This window comes from Salvelinus fontinalis, chromosome 23 (genome assembly GCF_029448725.1).
Source record: "Salvelinus fontinalis isolate EN_2023a chromosome 23, ASM2944872v1, whole genome shotgun sequence".
NCBI lineage: Eukaryota > Metazoa > Chordata > Actinopteri > Salmoniformes > Salmonidae > Salvelinus > Salvelinus fontinalis.
The window spans coordinates 8,530,969-8,547,220 of NC_074687.1; positions in this window are offsets into that span (position 1 = coordinate 8,530,969).

Consider the following 16,252-nt stretch of genomic DNA (forward strand, 5'->3'; position numbering starts at 1 on the left):
CAAGAGGGAAGGATCTAAAATGTCTCTCCCCGGTACCCAGCACCTCTCCTCCGGACCATACCCCTCCCAGTCAACGAGGTACTGCAGGCCCCTCACCCGACGTCTCGAGTCCAGAATAGCTCGTACTGTGTACGCCGGGGACCCCTCGATATCCAGAGGGGGCGGAGGGACCTCCGGTACCTCACCTTCCTGAAGGGGACCAGCTACCACCGGCCTGAGGAGAGACACATGAAACGAGGGGTTAATACGATAGTAAGAAGGGAGTTGCAATCTATAACACACCTCGTTTATCCTCCTCAGGACTTTAAATGGCCCCACACACTGCGGCCCCAGCTTCCGGCAGGGCAGGCGGAGGGGCAGGTTTCGGGTCGAGAGCCAGACCCTGTCCCCTGGTGCGAACACAGGGGCCTCACTGCGGTGGCGGTCAGCGCTCTTCTTCTGCCGTTCACTGGCCTGCCTGAGAGAGTCCTGGACTGCCCGCCAGGTCTCCCTAGAGCGCTGTACCCACTCCTCCACCGCAGGAGCTTCGTTCTGGCTCTGATGCCACGGAGCCAGGACCGGCTGGTACCCCAGTACTCATTCAAATGGCGACATGTTAGTTGAGGAGTGGCGGAGTGAGTTCTGGGCCAACTCTGCCCACGGGACGTACCTCGCCCATTCTCCGGGCCGGTCCTGGCAATACGACCTCAAAAACCTACCCACTTCCTGGTTCACTCTTTCCACCTGCCCATTACTTTCGGGGTGATACCCAGAGGTAAGGCTGACCGAGACCCCCAGACGCTCCATAAACGCCCTCCACACCCGGGACGTGATATGGGGACCTCGATCAGATACGATGTCCTCCGGCACCCCATAATGCCGGAAGACGTGGGTAAATAGAGCCTCCGCAGTCTGTAGGGCCGTAGGGAGACCAGGCAATGGGAGGAGACGACAGGTCTTCGAGAACCGATCCACAACGACCAGAACGGTAGTGTTCCCCTGAGACGGGGGAAGATCAGTCAGAAAATCTACCGATAGATGAGACCATGGCCGTTGTGGAACCGGGAGGGGTTGTAACTTCCCTCTCGGCAGGTGCCTAGGAGCCTTACTCTGTGCGCATACCGAGCAGGAGGAGACATAGAGTCTCACGTCCTTAGCCAAGGTGGGCCCACCAGTATTTCCCCCTAAGACCCCGCACTGTCCTCTCAATCCCCGGATGACCCGAAGAAGGTAGTGTGTGAGCCCACCGAATCAATCGATCACGGACACCAAGCGGTACGTACCTAAGGCCAGTCGGACACTGGGACGGCACAGGTTCTACCCTCAACGCCCGCTCGATGTCCGCGTCCACCTCCCATACCACCGGGGCCACCAGACAAGAGGCTGGAAGGATGGGAGTCGGATCGATGGGCCGGTCATCCGTGTCATAGAGACGAGACAGCGCGTCGGCCTTAGAGTTGAGGGAACCTGGTCGGTAAGAGATCGTAAATCTAAAGCGAGTAAAGAACATGGCCCACCTAGCTTGACGCGGATTCAGTCTCTTCGCCTCTCGGATATACTCCAGATTGCGGTGGTCAGTCCAGATGAGGAAAGGGTATTTAGGCCCCTCAAGCCAGTGTCTCCACACCTTCAGGGCTTTTAACATAGCTAGTAACTCCCGGTCCCCTACATCATAGTTCCGCTCCGCCGGACCCAGCTTCTTAGAAAAGAAAGCACAGGGACGGAGCTTCGGTGGCGTGCCCGAGCGCTGTGATAGCACGGCTCCAACACCAGCCTCGGACGCATCCACCTCCACTATGAACGCTAACGAAGGGTCCGGATGCACCAACACGGGAGCCTCAGTAAACCTTGCCTTTCAACTGGTTGAAGGCTCCATCTGCCTCGGCCGACCACCGTAGACGCACCGGCCCCCCCTTAGGCAGTGAGGTAATGGGCGCCGCCACTTGGCCAAAACCCCGGATAAACCTCCGGTAGTAATTGGCAAACCATAAAAACCGCTGCACCTCCTTTACCGTGGTCGGAGTCGGCCAATTACGCACGGCGTTAACGCGGTCACACTCCATCACCACCCCCGAGGTGGAAATGCGATAATCCAGGAAGGAAACGGCTGGTTTGGAGAACACACATTTCTCAGCCTTGACGTATAGGTCATGCTCCAGCAGTCGCCCAAGCACCCTGCGCACCAGGGAGACATGCGCGGCGCGTGTGGCAGAATAGATCAAGATGTCATCAATATATACTACCACACCCTGCCCCTGCAAGTCCCTGAGAATCTCATCTACAAAGGATTGGAAGACGGCTGGAGCATTCTTCAACCCATACGGCATGACGAGGTACTCATAATGGCCTGATGTGGTACTAAACGCTGTTTTCCACTCGTCTCCTCCCCGAATACGCACCAGATTATACGCGCTCCTGAGGTCCAGTTTTGTGAAAAAACGCGCTCCGTGGAATGATTCCATCGCCGTAGCGATGAGAGGTAGTGGATAACTAAATCCCACTGTGATTGAATTTAGACCTCGATAATCAATGCACGGACGCAGTCCTCCCTCCTTTTTTCTCACAAAAAAGAAACTCGAGGAGGAGGGTGACATGGAGTGCCGAATGAACCCTTGTCCCAGAGCTTCCGTGACATACGTCTCCATAGCCAACGTCTCCTCCTGTGACAATGGGTACACGTGACTCCTGGGAAGTGCAGCGTTCTCCTGGAGGTTTATCACGCAATCCCACCGTCGATGAGGTGGTAATTTGGTCGCTTTTTCTCAACTCCATCGGAGTTGGAGCGGGAGGGCTGGGAGGTGGAATTGACAGGACCACCTCTGAACGCCCGCGGGCAGCTAGCAGGTTATCTAGTCGGATCGACATGTCTATCAGTTCATCGAGGGAGAGTGTTGTGTCCCGACAAGCTAGCTCCCGGCGGACGTCCTCCCGGAGGCTGCAACGGTAATGGTCTATTAAGGCCCTGTCATTCCACCCCGCACCAGCAGCCAAGGTCCGGAACTCTAAAGCGAAATCCTGGGCGCTCCTCGTCTCCTGTCTGAGGTGGAACAGAAGCTCACCCGCCGCTCGGCCCTCCGGTGGGTGGTCGAACACCGCTCGAAACCGGCGGGTGAACTCCGGGTAGTGGTCCCGAGCCGAGTCTGGGCTGTTCCAGACTGCGTTGGCCCAGTCCAGGGCCCTACCCGACAAACAGGAGACAACGAGGCTTACACTCTCCTCACCCGAGGGAGTCGGACGCACGGTAGCCAGGTAGAGCTCAAGCTGGAGCAGAAATCGCTGGCAACCAGCCGTTGCTCCATCGTACTCCCTCGGGGGGGTGAGATGCAATGTGCTGGTCCCAGCCGATGACACTGGAGGAGTGGGTTGAGTCGTCTGCAGGGGAGCTGAAGGGGGCGTCGGGAGACCACTCCTCTCCCATCGTTCCATCCTCTTCATCATCTGGTCCATCGCTGACCCGATACGATGAAGGACAGCTGTATGATGATGGACGCGCTCCTCCATAGTTGGGAGAGGGGTGGTCGCTGCTTCTGCTGACTCCATTTGTAGGGTGCAGGCTTCTGTCAGAGCTGCTAGGAGTACTGGGTGGAGGAGTCAAGCGCAGAGAGCAGGGATTCAAGAACGTTGATTTATTTTCCAGTAGACAGGGAAAAACGATCATGCCCTAAACACACGGGCGCATGAAAATACGAGTCCAAAAACACAGGACTAAACTGTCCGGAAAAAATAATAAATCCACATAACAATCCAACACCAAATAACAGAGAAACAAGCCCGCACAAAAGCCAGCGGGCTTACTGCCCTTAAATAGCCTACCCACAAAACTAAACTCAAAACAGGTGCACCCAATCAGCCCAAACTAACAGAAACAAAAAAGAAAATAATTGATGGCAGCTAGTAGGCAGGTGACGACGACCGCCGAGCGCCGCCCGAACAGGAAGAGGCACCATTCTCGGCGGGATTCGTGACAGTCTGCCCAAATGTGCCGAATTGGTCAATTGAGACAAGTAAATAACTATACAGAACATCCCGAAATTCAATGGTAATAAAAAAATGTTTTACACACTACAACGAATGTCATACATGATGGATAATTAGCTTCCTTATAGAAAATACACTAACCTTGACATATCAAGATGGCTGGGCGGGGTGGGTGTGGAGCCAGAAACAGCAGGGGTTCTAACTGTAGAACCCAGTTCAAACATTTGAATATAAAAATTGATTTTATCAAACAAAACTATGCCACATTTTATCTCTGGGACCCTCAGGATGACAAATCAGAGCTAGATTACTGAATGGAAGTACATTATTTACCTTCAGATGTGAATGTATAGAACCAGTTGCCGTGATGAAAGTGTTTTGTTGTTGTGCACTCTCCTCAAACAATAGAATTGTATTTTTTCACTGTAATAGCTACTGTAAATTGGACAGTGCAGTTAGATGAACAAGAATTTAAGCTTTCATATAAGACATGCATATGTCCTGGAAGGTTTGCTGTTACTTACAACGTCATTTGAATGCTAATCACATTAGCGCACGTTAGCTCAACCTTCACAGTATAGGGACACCCATCCTGTAGAGCAGGGGTGTCAAACTCATTCCACGGAGGGCCTAGTGTCTGCAGGTTTTTGGTTTTTCCTTTCAATAAAGCCCTAGACAACCAGGTGTGGGGAGTTCCTAACTAATTAGTGATGTTAATCCATCAATCAAGTACAAGGGAGGAGCGAAAACCCGCAGACACTCGGCCCCCCGTGGAATGAGTTTGACACCTGTGCTGTAGAGGTTAAGGTACAGGACTGTTTTGATAGCACAGACTAGAATCTGTTCCAGGATTCTTCCTATGGCATTGAGGAGTACACCACATCAGTCATTGGCTTCATCAATAAGTGCTTCGATGACGTCGTCCTCACAGTGACCGTACGTATATACCCCAACCAGAAGCCATGGATTACAGGCAACATCCACACTGAGCTAAAAGCTAGAGCTGCTGCTTTCAAGGAGCGGGAATCTAACCCGGAAGCGTATAAGACATCTCGCTAAGCCCTATGACAAACCATCAAAAAGGCAAAGTGTCAATATAGGACTTAGATCAAATCGTACTACACCGGCTCCGACACTCATTGTACAGTATGTGGCAGGGCTTGCAAACCATTACAGACTACAAAGGTAAGCACAGCCGAGAGCTGCCCAATGACACATGCCTACCAGATGAGCTAAACTACTTCCATGCTTGCTTCGAGGCAAATAACACTGAAACATGCATGAGAGCACCAGCTGTTCCGGACGACTGTTTGATCATGCTCTCTGCAGCTGATGTGTGTAAGACCTTTTAAAAGGTCAACATTCACAAGGCTGTAGGGGCAGACGGATTACCAGGACGTGTACAGTGAGCATCCGCTGACCAACTGGCAATTGTCTTCACTGACATGTTCAACCTCTCCCTGTCCGAGTCTGTAAAACCACCATATTTTAAGCAGACCATCATAGTCACTGTGCCCAAGAACACTAAGGTAACCTGCCTAAATTACTACCAACCCGTAGCACTCACGTCTGTAACCATAAAGTGCTTTGAAAGGCTGGCCATGGCTCACATCAACAGCATTGTCCCAGAAACCCTAGACCCTCTCCAATTTGCATACCGCCGCAACAGATCCACAGATGATGCAATCTCTATTGCCCTCCACACTGCCCTTTCCCACCTGGACAAAAGGAACACCTATGTGAGAGTGCTATTCGTTGACTGCAGCTCAGCGTTCAACACCATAGAGCCCTCAAAGCTCAACTATAAGCTAAGGACCTTGAGACTAAACACCTCCCTCTGCAACTGGATCCTGAACTTCCTGACGGGCCGCCTCCAGGTGGTAAAGGTCAACTGTAACGGAACTTTTTGACTTTTCGTCTGGACCTAGTGGTCGCGCCTCATGAATTTGGATATGTGAACTAAACGCGCAAACAAAAAGGAGGTATTTGGACATAAATTTTGAACTTTATCGAACAAAACAAACATTTATTGTGGAACTGGGATTCCTGGGTGTGCATTCTGATTAATAACCTTTTATGGCTGCCATCCCGCTACCGGGATGATATGACTACAGCGAGTGAAAGTGCAGGGCGCCAAACTCAAAAAGCAGAAATCTCATAATTAAAATTTCTTAAACTTGTTGTTAATCCCACCAAAGTGTCCGATTTCAAATATGCTTTTCAGCGAAAACAAAACCAAAATAAGCACAGCCATTTTTTCCAGCAAAATATAGCTTTCACAAAAAACAGAAATAGAGAAAATTAATCCCTAACCTTTGATTATCTTCATCAGATGACACACATAGGACTTCATGTTACACAATACATGCATGTTTTGTTTGATTAAGTTCATATTTATATCAAAAAATCAGAGTTTACATTGGCGCGTTATGTTCAGTAATGTTTTGCTTCCAAAACATCCAGTGATTTTGCAGAGAGCCACATCAATTTACAGAAATACTCATAATAAACATTGATAAAAGATACAAGTGTTATGCATGGAATTATAGATGAACTTCTCCTTAATACAACTGCTGTGTCAGATTTAAAAAAAGCTTTTTCGGGAAAAGCACACCATGCAATAATCTGAGTACAGCGCTCAGGCACCAAAACAAGCCATACAGATAATTGCCATGTTGTGTAGTCAACAGAAGTCAGACATAGCATTATAAATATTCACTTACCTTTGATGATGTTAACTATTAAGGTAAACTATCTAGAGGAGTAAAAAAAGGTTGTCCACTATCGGCATATCTATTTATTATTGCCATCGAAATGTTAGCTGTTAAAATTAGATCAAACAATAATATTAAGGGATTAAAAATCTAGGGCTGAAAAACGAAGGTGTCATTGTACGCTGATGATTCATGTTTTCTTTTAAAACCACTATTAGAATCTCTCCCCGGCCTCATAGAGGATCTAGATACTTTTGCTATCCTCTCTGGATTAAAACCAAATTATGATAAATGTACTATATTATGCATTGGATCACAAAAAAATGCAAATTTCACATTACCATGTAGTTTACCAATGAAAATGGTCTGACTGAGATGTGGACATACTCGATATACAAATCCCAAAAGAAAGAAATAGAAAGTTAGCAAAAATAGATAAGATCTTGCAACCATGGAAAGGAAAATACCTGTCTATTTGTGGAAAAATCCCCCTGATTAACTCTTTAGTCATATCACAGTTTACCGATTTGCTTATGGTTTTGCCTAAACCTAGTGACCTGCTTTTTAAATTATATGAACAAAAAAATATTCCATTTTATTTGGAACGGCAAGCCAAACAAAATTAAAAGGGCCTATTTATATAACGAATATGAATTCAGAGGTCAGAAATTATTAAATATTAAAGCATTAGACATCTCACTAAAGGCATCAACCATACAAAAAGTTAGACTTAAATCCAAACTGGTTCTCGAGTAAATTGGTAAGAATGTCTCATCCTATGTTCAAGAAGGGCCTTTTTCCCTTTATTCAGATTACACCTGCTCACTTTCGGTTGTTTGAAAAGGAAATAATCTCCAAAACATAGTTCTTTTTTTAACAAGCCTTAGAAAGTTGGTTGCAATTTCAGTTTAATCCACCTGAAAAGACAGAACAACTAATACAACAATTATTGTGGTTACAGACCTTACAGACCTTCTCCAGATCCTTCAGGTTTCGGGGCTGTCGCTGGGCAATACGGACTTTCAGCTCCCTCCAAAGATTTTCTATTGGGTTCAGGTCTGGAGACTGGCTAGGCCACTCCAGGACCTTGAGATGCTTCTTACGGAGCCACTCCTTATTTGCCCTGGCTGTGTGTTTCAGGTCGTTGCCATGCTGGAAGACCCAGCCACGACCCATCTTCAATGCTCTTGCTCTTACTGAGGGAAGGAGGTTGTTGGCCAAGATCTCGCGATACATGGCCCCATCCATCCTCCCCTCAATACGGTGCAGTCGTCCTGTCCCCTTTGCAGAAAAGCATCCCCAAAGAATGATGTTTCCACCTCCATGCTTCACGGTTGGGATGGTGTTCTTGGGGTTGTACTCATCCTTCTTCTTCCTCCAAACACGGCGAGTGGAGTTTAGACCAAAAAGCTCTATTTTTGTCTCATCAGACATGGACATGCGCTGGCTTGAGCAGGGGGACATTGCGTGCGCTGCAGGATTTTAATCCATGACGGCGTAGTGTGTTACTGATGGTTTGCTTTGAGACTGTGCTCCCAGCTCTCTTCAGGTCATTGACCAGGTCCTGCCGTGTAGTTCTGGGCTGATCCCTCACCTTCCTCATGATCATTGATGCCCCACGAGGTGAGATCTTGCATGGAGCCCCAGACCGAGGGTGATAGACCGTCATCTTGAACTTCTTCCATTTTCTAATAATTGCGCCAACAGTTGTTGCCTTCTCACCAAGCTGCTTGCCTATTGTCCTGTAGCCCATCCCAGCCTTGTGCAGGTCTACAATTTTATCCCTGTTGTCCTTACACAGCTCTCTGGTCTTGGCCATTGTGGAGAGGTTGGAGTCTGTTTGATTGAGTGTGTGGACAGGTGTCTTTTATACAGGTAACAAGTTCAAACAGGTGCAGTTACCACAGGTAATGAGTGGAGAACAGGAGGGCTTCTTAAAGAAAACTAACTAACCTAACAGGTCTGTGAGAGCCGGAATTCTTACTGGGTGCAAATTAATTACTTAAAAATTATATAATGTGATTTTCTGGATTTTTGTTTTAGATTCCGTCTCTCACAGTTGAAGTGTACCTATGATAAAAATTACAGACCTCTACATGCTTTGTAAGTAGGAAAACCTGCAAAATCGGCAGTGTATCAAATACTTGTTCTACCCACTGTATATAGGTATTGTATGTATATATGTGTACATGTATGCATGCGTGTATGTATATAGATATATATTTTTACCCCAAAGATATAATGGAGATTGGAAATGATGCAGACAATTACATTGATGGAAGCTACATTCTTTCTGCAATATTAAGCTGATCCAGCCCTTTAAAAACAAAAATATATATATATCCTGTTGAGGACAGAGGGCGCTATTTTCACTTTGGGGGAAAATCGTGCCCAATTTAAACGTCCTCGTACTCAATTCTTGCTCGTACAATATGCATATTATTATTACTATTGGATAGAAAACACTCTCTAGTTTCTAAAACCGTTTGAATTATATCTGTGAGTAAAACAGAACTCCTTTTACAGCAAACTTCTTGATCAGGAAGTGGAAAATCTGAAATTGCCGCTCTGTTCTAGGGCATGCCTATAAATGGGCTTGATGTGTATTAGTATACATGCACGTCATACACCTTCCACTAGATGTCAAGAGGCAGTGAGAGAAGAAATGGAGTGTTTATCTTGGTCTGAGGTGGAATAAATCCTCTTGGCATGATGTGTCACCTATTTCCTGTTTTCTGGAAAGTGCGAGGATGGACCTGGAATTGCCTTCTGAAAAGCTGTCGTTATAGGCGACTACTATCTCCGGCTTTGATTTTATTTGATAAATGTGACAATATCATCGTAAAGTATGTTTTTTCAATATAGTTTTATTAGATTATTGAAATTTATTCGGGACGTTAGGCGTGTTGCGTTGTGTGCCTTTGTTCACGAAGGAGAGCGAAGGAGAGCTTCGCGCCACTTGGCTACTGTGCTTGCTAATTCAAGAGGGAAAATGTCAGGGTTTACCAAAATTGGACCCAGAAGCAGACCAGGACAAGGTGAGTATGAAGATGGTGAGTCTTATTAATAAATGAATACGTGGAGGTAGATAGTTCCAGGTGGCGGAGCGGGTAGCGGAGGTGTGTTGATGGGAGTGGATATTCAGATCCAAGGGATAAACAAATACTGGCGACGAGCAGACAGGGATGGGATATGGGTTCCGGGTGAATGGCTGTAGACAGGACAAACGGAGGTAAGTTAAAGGCAAGCAAGATGTACAAAACAACAAAACAAAACAAAACAAACTCTATCAACTGGAGGCTGGTTCGTGGGCACAACATACTGTTCATGGCTAACGATCCGGCAGGGAATGGATGTCAGGTCCGGGCTTAAGAAGAGGGGAGATGATGATCAGGACCAGGTGTGCAGATAGCTGATGGGATACAGGTGCGGGTAATCAGAACTCCCAACTGGCTACATTGCCCGGCAACCAGACAGGGTGCGTTCCAGGACGCCGGAAAAAACACTCCAGGACAGAACACAGGCAAAAAACAGACTCGGGAAACGGGATTCGTGACAGAAAAAAGACGTTCTAAAACCAAACAACGATGGTTCTGGACAAAGGACCCCTTGTACAACATTCTGATGGAAGATCACCAAAAGTAGGACCCATTTTATGATGCTATTTCATATATCTGTCGAACTTGTGAACTATTAGTTTTGCGCCCAGGTTTTGGGCATCTCTCGCCATAACGTAAGCCTTATGTCGTAATGAAGTTATTTTTAGAATTCTAACACGGCGAATGCATTAACTTCTCACGAGTCACCAACCCTGATCCGGTAGCACCCACCCCCCCCCCCCCCCCCCACTGAGTAGCATAGCTAGCATAGCGTCACAAGTAACTTGTAGCATCTAAATATCATTAAATCACAAGTCCAAGACACCAGATGAAAGATACAGGTCTTGTGAATAAAGCCACCATTTCAGATTTTTAAAATGTTTTACATGGAAGACACAATATGTAAATCTATTAGCTAACCACGTTAGCAAAGGACACAATTTTTTTACTCACAACAGTTTTTTCCTGCGTCAGTAGCTATCACTAATTCGACTAAATAAAAATATATATAGCCACTAACCAACAAACAAATTCATAAGATGACAGTCTGATAACATATTTATGGTATAGCATCGTTTTTTTTTTTTTTATGTGCATTTTTCAGGTATAAATCACAGTTCTACATTGCAGCTGCAATCTGAAAAGGTGCCGACCCAGCCAGAACAATTACAGAGACCAACGTCATATAACTAATTACTCATTTTAAAACATTTCAGAAAAATACACAGCGTACAGATATTGAAAGCCCAACATCTGGTGAATCCAAACAATATTTCAGATTTATTAAATGTTTTATAACGAAAACAAAATGTAGCGCTAAATTAGCATAGCTATACCAGGCAGATTCGGCTGGGCGCCCACGGCCAGATCACATGCACAACAGATATGATATAACATCGTAAATTGGGTCTTACTATGGCTGATCTTTCATCAGAATGTTGATCAAGGTGTCCTTTGTCAAGATGAGTCGTTGGTTCCGTTCAGAATTGTTCCTTTCCCACTCCATTTAGCACAGGTACTGGTCGAGTGGCACGGATTTCTCAAACGATAATAAAATCAGACAACGAAACACCGCAAAACTCCCTAAAAAATTCAAATAATCTGATTAAACTATATTGAAAAAACATACATTACGATGATCTGGTCACATGTATCAAACAAACTTCGAGACGGAGATAGTTTTCACCCATAATGGCCGTACAACAGCAGACAATCGCAGCTAAAAGTAGCATGATTTGGTCAACCGGAAGTTGTCGGTCACGCCAAAGAATTTGCTCTCATTTCACGTCAGTCCCAGATACACAAGATGTTTTTCCTCTGACGTCCTCTAGACACCCAGAGGAAGACGAATGAAGTGTGTTTCGGGTCATAGAGGGCACGACCATATATAGGCAGAGCTTTGAAGCCAGCATAACACATCTTGCTTTTATGTTCTTGGTCATGGAAAGTGCTGTGAAATGACTTCTGTATCACTCAGAGACAAAATTGAAACGGTTTTAGAAACTAGAGATTGTTTTCTTTCCAATGGTATTATTTATATGCATATAGTAAGAGCAATAATTGAATAAGAGGCTGTTTAATCTGTAGAGCAAATTATGCTAATGCGAAAACAGCACCCCCTGTATTCTCAAGAAGTTTTAACCTGTCTAGCCCCGGGGTTCCGCTAGCGGAACTCCTCCCACATTCCACTGATAAGGCAGAGCGCGAAATTCCCAAAATATTTTTGAGAAATATTTCACTTTCACACATTAACAAGTCCAATACAGCAAATGAAAGACAAACATCTTGTGAATCCAGTCAACATGTCCGATTTTTTAAATGTTTTACAGCGAAAACACCACGTATATTTATGTTAGCTCACCACCAAATACAAAAAAGGACAGACATTTCTTTCACAGCACAGGTAGCATGCACAAAACCAACATAACTAACCAAGATCCAACCAAACTAACCAAGAAACAACTTCATCAGATGACAGTCCTATAACATGTTACACAATAAATCTATGTTTTGTTCGAAAAATGTGCATATTTGAGGTATAAATCAGTTTTACATTGCAGCTACCATCACAGCTACCGTCACAAAAAGCACCGAAGCAGCCAGAGTAATTACAGACACCAACGTCAAATACCTAAATACTCATCATAAAACATTTCTGAAAAATACATGGTGTATAGCAAATGGAAGACAAAGATCTTGTGAATACAGCCAATATTTCAGATTTTTTTAAGTGTTTACAGCGAAAACACAATATAGCGTTATATTAGCTTACTACAATAGCCAAACACACAACAGCATTGATTCAAGGCAAAAGTTAGCGATCGTAACAAACCAGCAAAAGAGATATAATTTTTGACTAACCTTGATAAGCTTCATCAGATGACAGTCCTAGAACATCAGGTTATACATACACTTATGATTTGTTCAAATATTTGCATATTTAGAGCTGAAATCAGTGGTTATACATTGTGCTAACGTAGCATCTTTTTCCCACAACGTCCGGATATTTTTCTAAAACTCACCTATTCTGACCAAATAACTATTCATAAACATGACTAAAAAATACATGTTGTATAGGAAATGATAGATACACTAGTTCTTAAATTAAAACAATTATTAAAAAAATACAGTTCTAACAATGTCCTACGTTTTCATTTTGTCGCTGATCCTACATGTCACTGTGAATAATTCATCAGATTGTCCCCTTTCAGGAGTATAACATCACAATTGTTTAGCTAATATGCTGTGTGTTTGTAGATGGACTGAGGTAAATGAACCTACAGCAGCCAAGGTGATAATGGCTGGGGTCATTTTTCATTGTGTTTGCTGTTCTACAAGAAGCATTTGAATGTGTTTTAATTGAGTAGAAAGACAGTATAACAAAGTCCTTCCAGACCTCAGTAAAACTCAAACCCTGGTTACAGCCCTGGTGAAATATAAGGTTCTCCATCTCTGCAGGTGTTCTGTCTGGTCAAGATCATGGATACAGGCACCCCTCCCTCTGGTAATAGCTATAGAGAGCTGGATTCAAATGAAGCCTTTTTTAGATTGGCCTCAGAATACACACCATACAGCTCAGTGTAGATTTACAGCATATCTGGATTGCAGTTTTCTCTGGTATTTATATAATTAGCAGACTTTTACAGTGCATTCAGAAGGTATTGAGACACTTGACTTTGTTACGTTACAGCCTTATTCTAAAATGGATGAAATAGTTTTTTCCCCCTCATCTTCACACAAGACCCCATGATGACAAAGGAAAAACGTTTTTTAGAAACTTTTGCAAATGTATAAAACATTTAAATCACAAATATCCCATTTACATGAGTATTCAGACGCATTACTCAATACTTTGTTGAAGCACGTTTGGAAGCGATTACAGCCTCAAGTCTTCTTGGGTATGACGCTACAAGCTTGGCACACCTCTATTTGGGGACTTTTTCCCATTCTTCTCTGCAGATCCCCTCTGTCAGGTTGGATGGGGATCATTGCTGCACAGCTATTTTCAGATCACTCCAGAGATGTTCGATTGGGAACAATCTTAAAATGATCTACTTTGGTTTACAGACAAGCATCATGAAACCTCAAACACAATACATTAATTTGACTTCTTTAAAAAAATGTTTGGGGCCAAAAGTACACTATTTCACTTCAATGTCCAAGGCAGTGTAAGGGAATGCTACGGTCTTCTCTGTTTAATATCTCTTTTGAGTTGGTCTTTATCTCCTTAACTTCTCTAGGGTAGGGGGCAGCATTCGGAATTTTGGATGAAATGCATGCCCAAATTAAACTGCCTGCATCTCAGGCCCAGAATATATGATATGCATATAACTGGTAGATTTGGATGGAAAACACTCTAAAGTCTCCAAAACTGTTAAAATAGTGTCTGTGATTATAACATAACTGATTTGGCAGGCAAACCCCTGAGAAAAATCCATTCAGGAAGTATTTTTTGGGGGGGTTTTGTAGTTTTCTATTCAATGCCAATACAGTATCCAATGACTTAGGACTCAAAATGCAGTTTCTATGCCTTCCACTAGATGTCAACAGTTTCAGGCTTGTATCCTGAAAAATGACGAAGTAAGAGCAGTCTGAATGAGTGGAACCCTGCCATGTCACAGAGCTTTTTCCTGCGCAAGACCGAGAGAGTGCGTTTCTTGTTTACATTTTATATTGACAACGTCATTGTCCGGTTGAAATATTATTGATTATTTAGGCTAAAAACAACCTGAGGTTTGAATATAAACATCGTTTGACATGTTTCTATGAACTTTACGGATTCAATTTGGATTTTTTTGTCTTCCTGTTTTTACTGCGTTTTAGCCTGTGGATTAATGAAGAAAACGCGCGAACAAAACGGAGGTTTTTGGGTATAAAGATACTTTTTCGAACAAAAATAACATTTATTGAGTAAATGAATGTCTGCTGATTGCAACCATATGTAGATCATCAAAGGTAAGGGATTAATTGTATCTCTATTTCTAAATTGTGTAACTGTTCTAGCTGGCTGGCTACTGTTTGTAATGATTTGTTTAGTGGGCTATGTTCTCATAATCGTAATGTATGCTTTCGCCGTAAAGCATTTAAAAAATCTGACACCGTGGTTGGATTCACAAGCAGTTCATTTTTAAACCTATGTAAAATATGTTTTGTTTTCAGAATTTTTATAATGAGTATTTCTGTATATGAATTTGGCACCCACCAGTTTCACTGGCTGTTGAAGAGGTGGGACGCTACCATCTCACGTGCCCAAGAGAGGTTAACCTGTTAGCGCTAGGGGTCAGATTTAAAAAAAACATTTTTTTTAAACGTTCCCAACGTAAACGGACATTTTCTCTGGCCCAGATCGTAGAATATGCATACAATTGACAGATTAGGATAGAAAACACTCCACAGTTTCCAAAACTGTCCAAATATTGTCTGTGAGTATAACAATACTTATTCTCCAGATGAAAACCTGAGAAACTATAACCCGGAAGTGATAAATTTTTTTTTATCTGTGTTTCATAGACCGTCTATCCTCTATTTAAAGCGGTATCAACCAGATTCCTTTGCCAATGGATTCCTCAGGCTGTGACCAGGCTTTATACATAGTTTCAGGCTTTTATTTTGAAAAATGAACGAGATTTTCCAAAAGTAGTCAAGTGTACTCTGAATAGTGCCTGAGGGGAGCACTCCATTTTCCTTTTGTCTCTTAATGAATTGGTTATGGTCCGTTTGAAATATTATCGATTATGTTTGTTAAAAACAACCTAAAGATTGATTATAAAAAACATTTGACATGTTTCTACGACCATTACGGATACTTTTGGGAATTTGTCAAACAGAACAAGGCTTTTGTTTTCTCAACATAATGCGCAACCCAAATGGCGTTTTTTGTGATAAAAGTAATATTTATCGAACAAAAATAACATTTGTTGTGTAACTGGGAGTCTCGTGAGTGCAAACATCCAAAGATTATCAAAGGTAAGCGATTAATTTGATTGCTTTTCTGACTTTCGTGACCAAGCTAACCAAGCTAATATAAGGCTAACTGTTATAGCATTGAATGCTACACTCACAAAAGCTTGGAATTATTTCACTGTAAAGTATATTTTCAGAATCTGACACGATAGGTGGATTAACAACAAGCTAAGCTGTGTTTTGGTATATTTCACTTGTGATTGCATGATTATAAATATTTTTAGTAATATTTTTTAATCTGATACGTTTGGGAATTTTCATCTTCCTTTCAGGACTGGAACGAGGCTGTAGTTTTCTCAGCATAGCGCGCAAACCAAATTGCGTTTTTTTGTGATAAAAGTAATATTTATCGAACAAAAATAACATTTGTTGTGTAACTGGGAGTCTCGTGAGTGGAAACATCCGAAGATTATCAAAGGTAAGCGATTAATTTTATTGCTTTTCTGACTTTTGTGACCATGCAAATTTGGGGCAAGCTGTTGTAGCATTTATTGCTACACTCACAAAAGCTTAAATTTC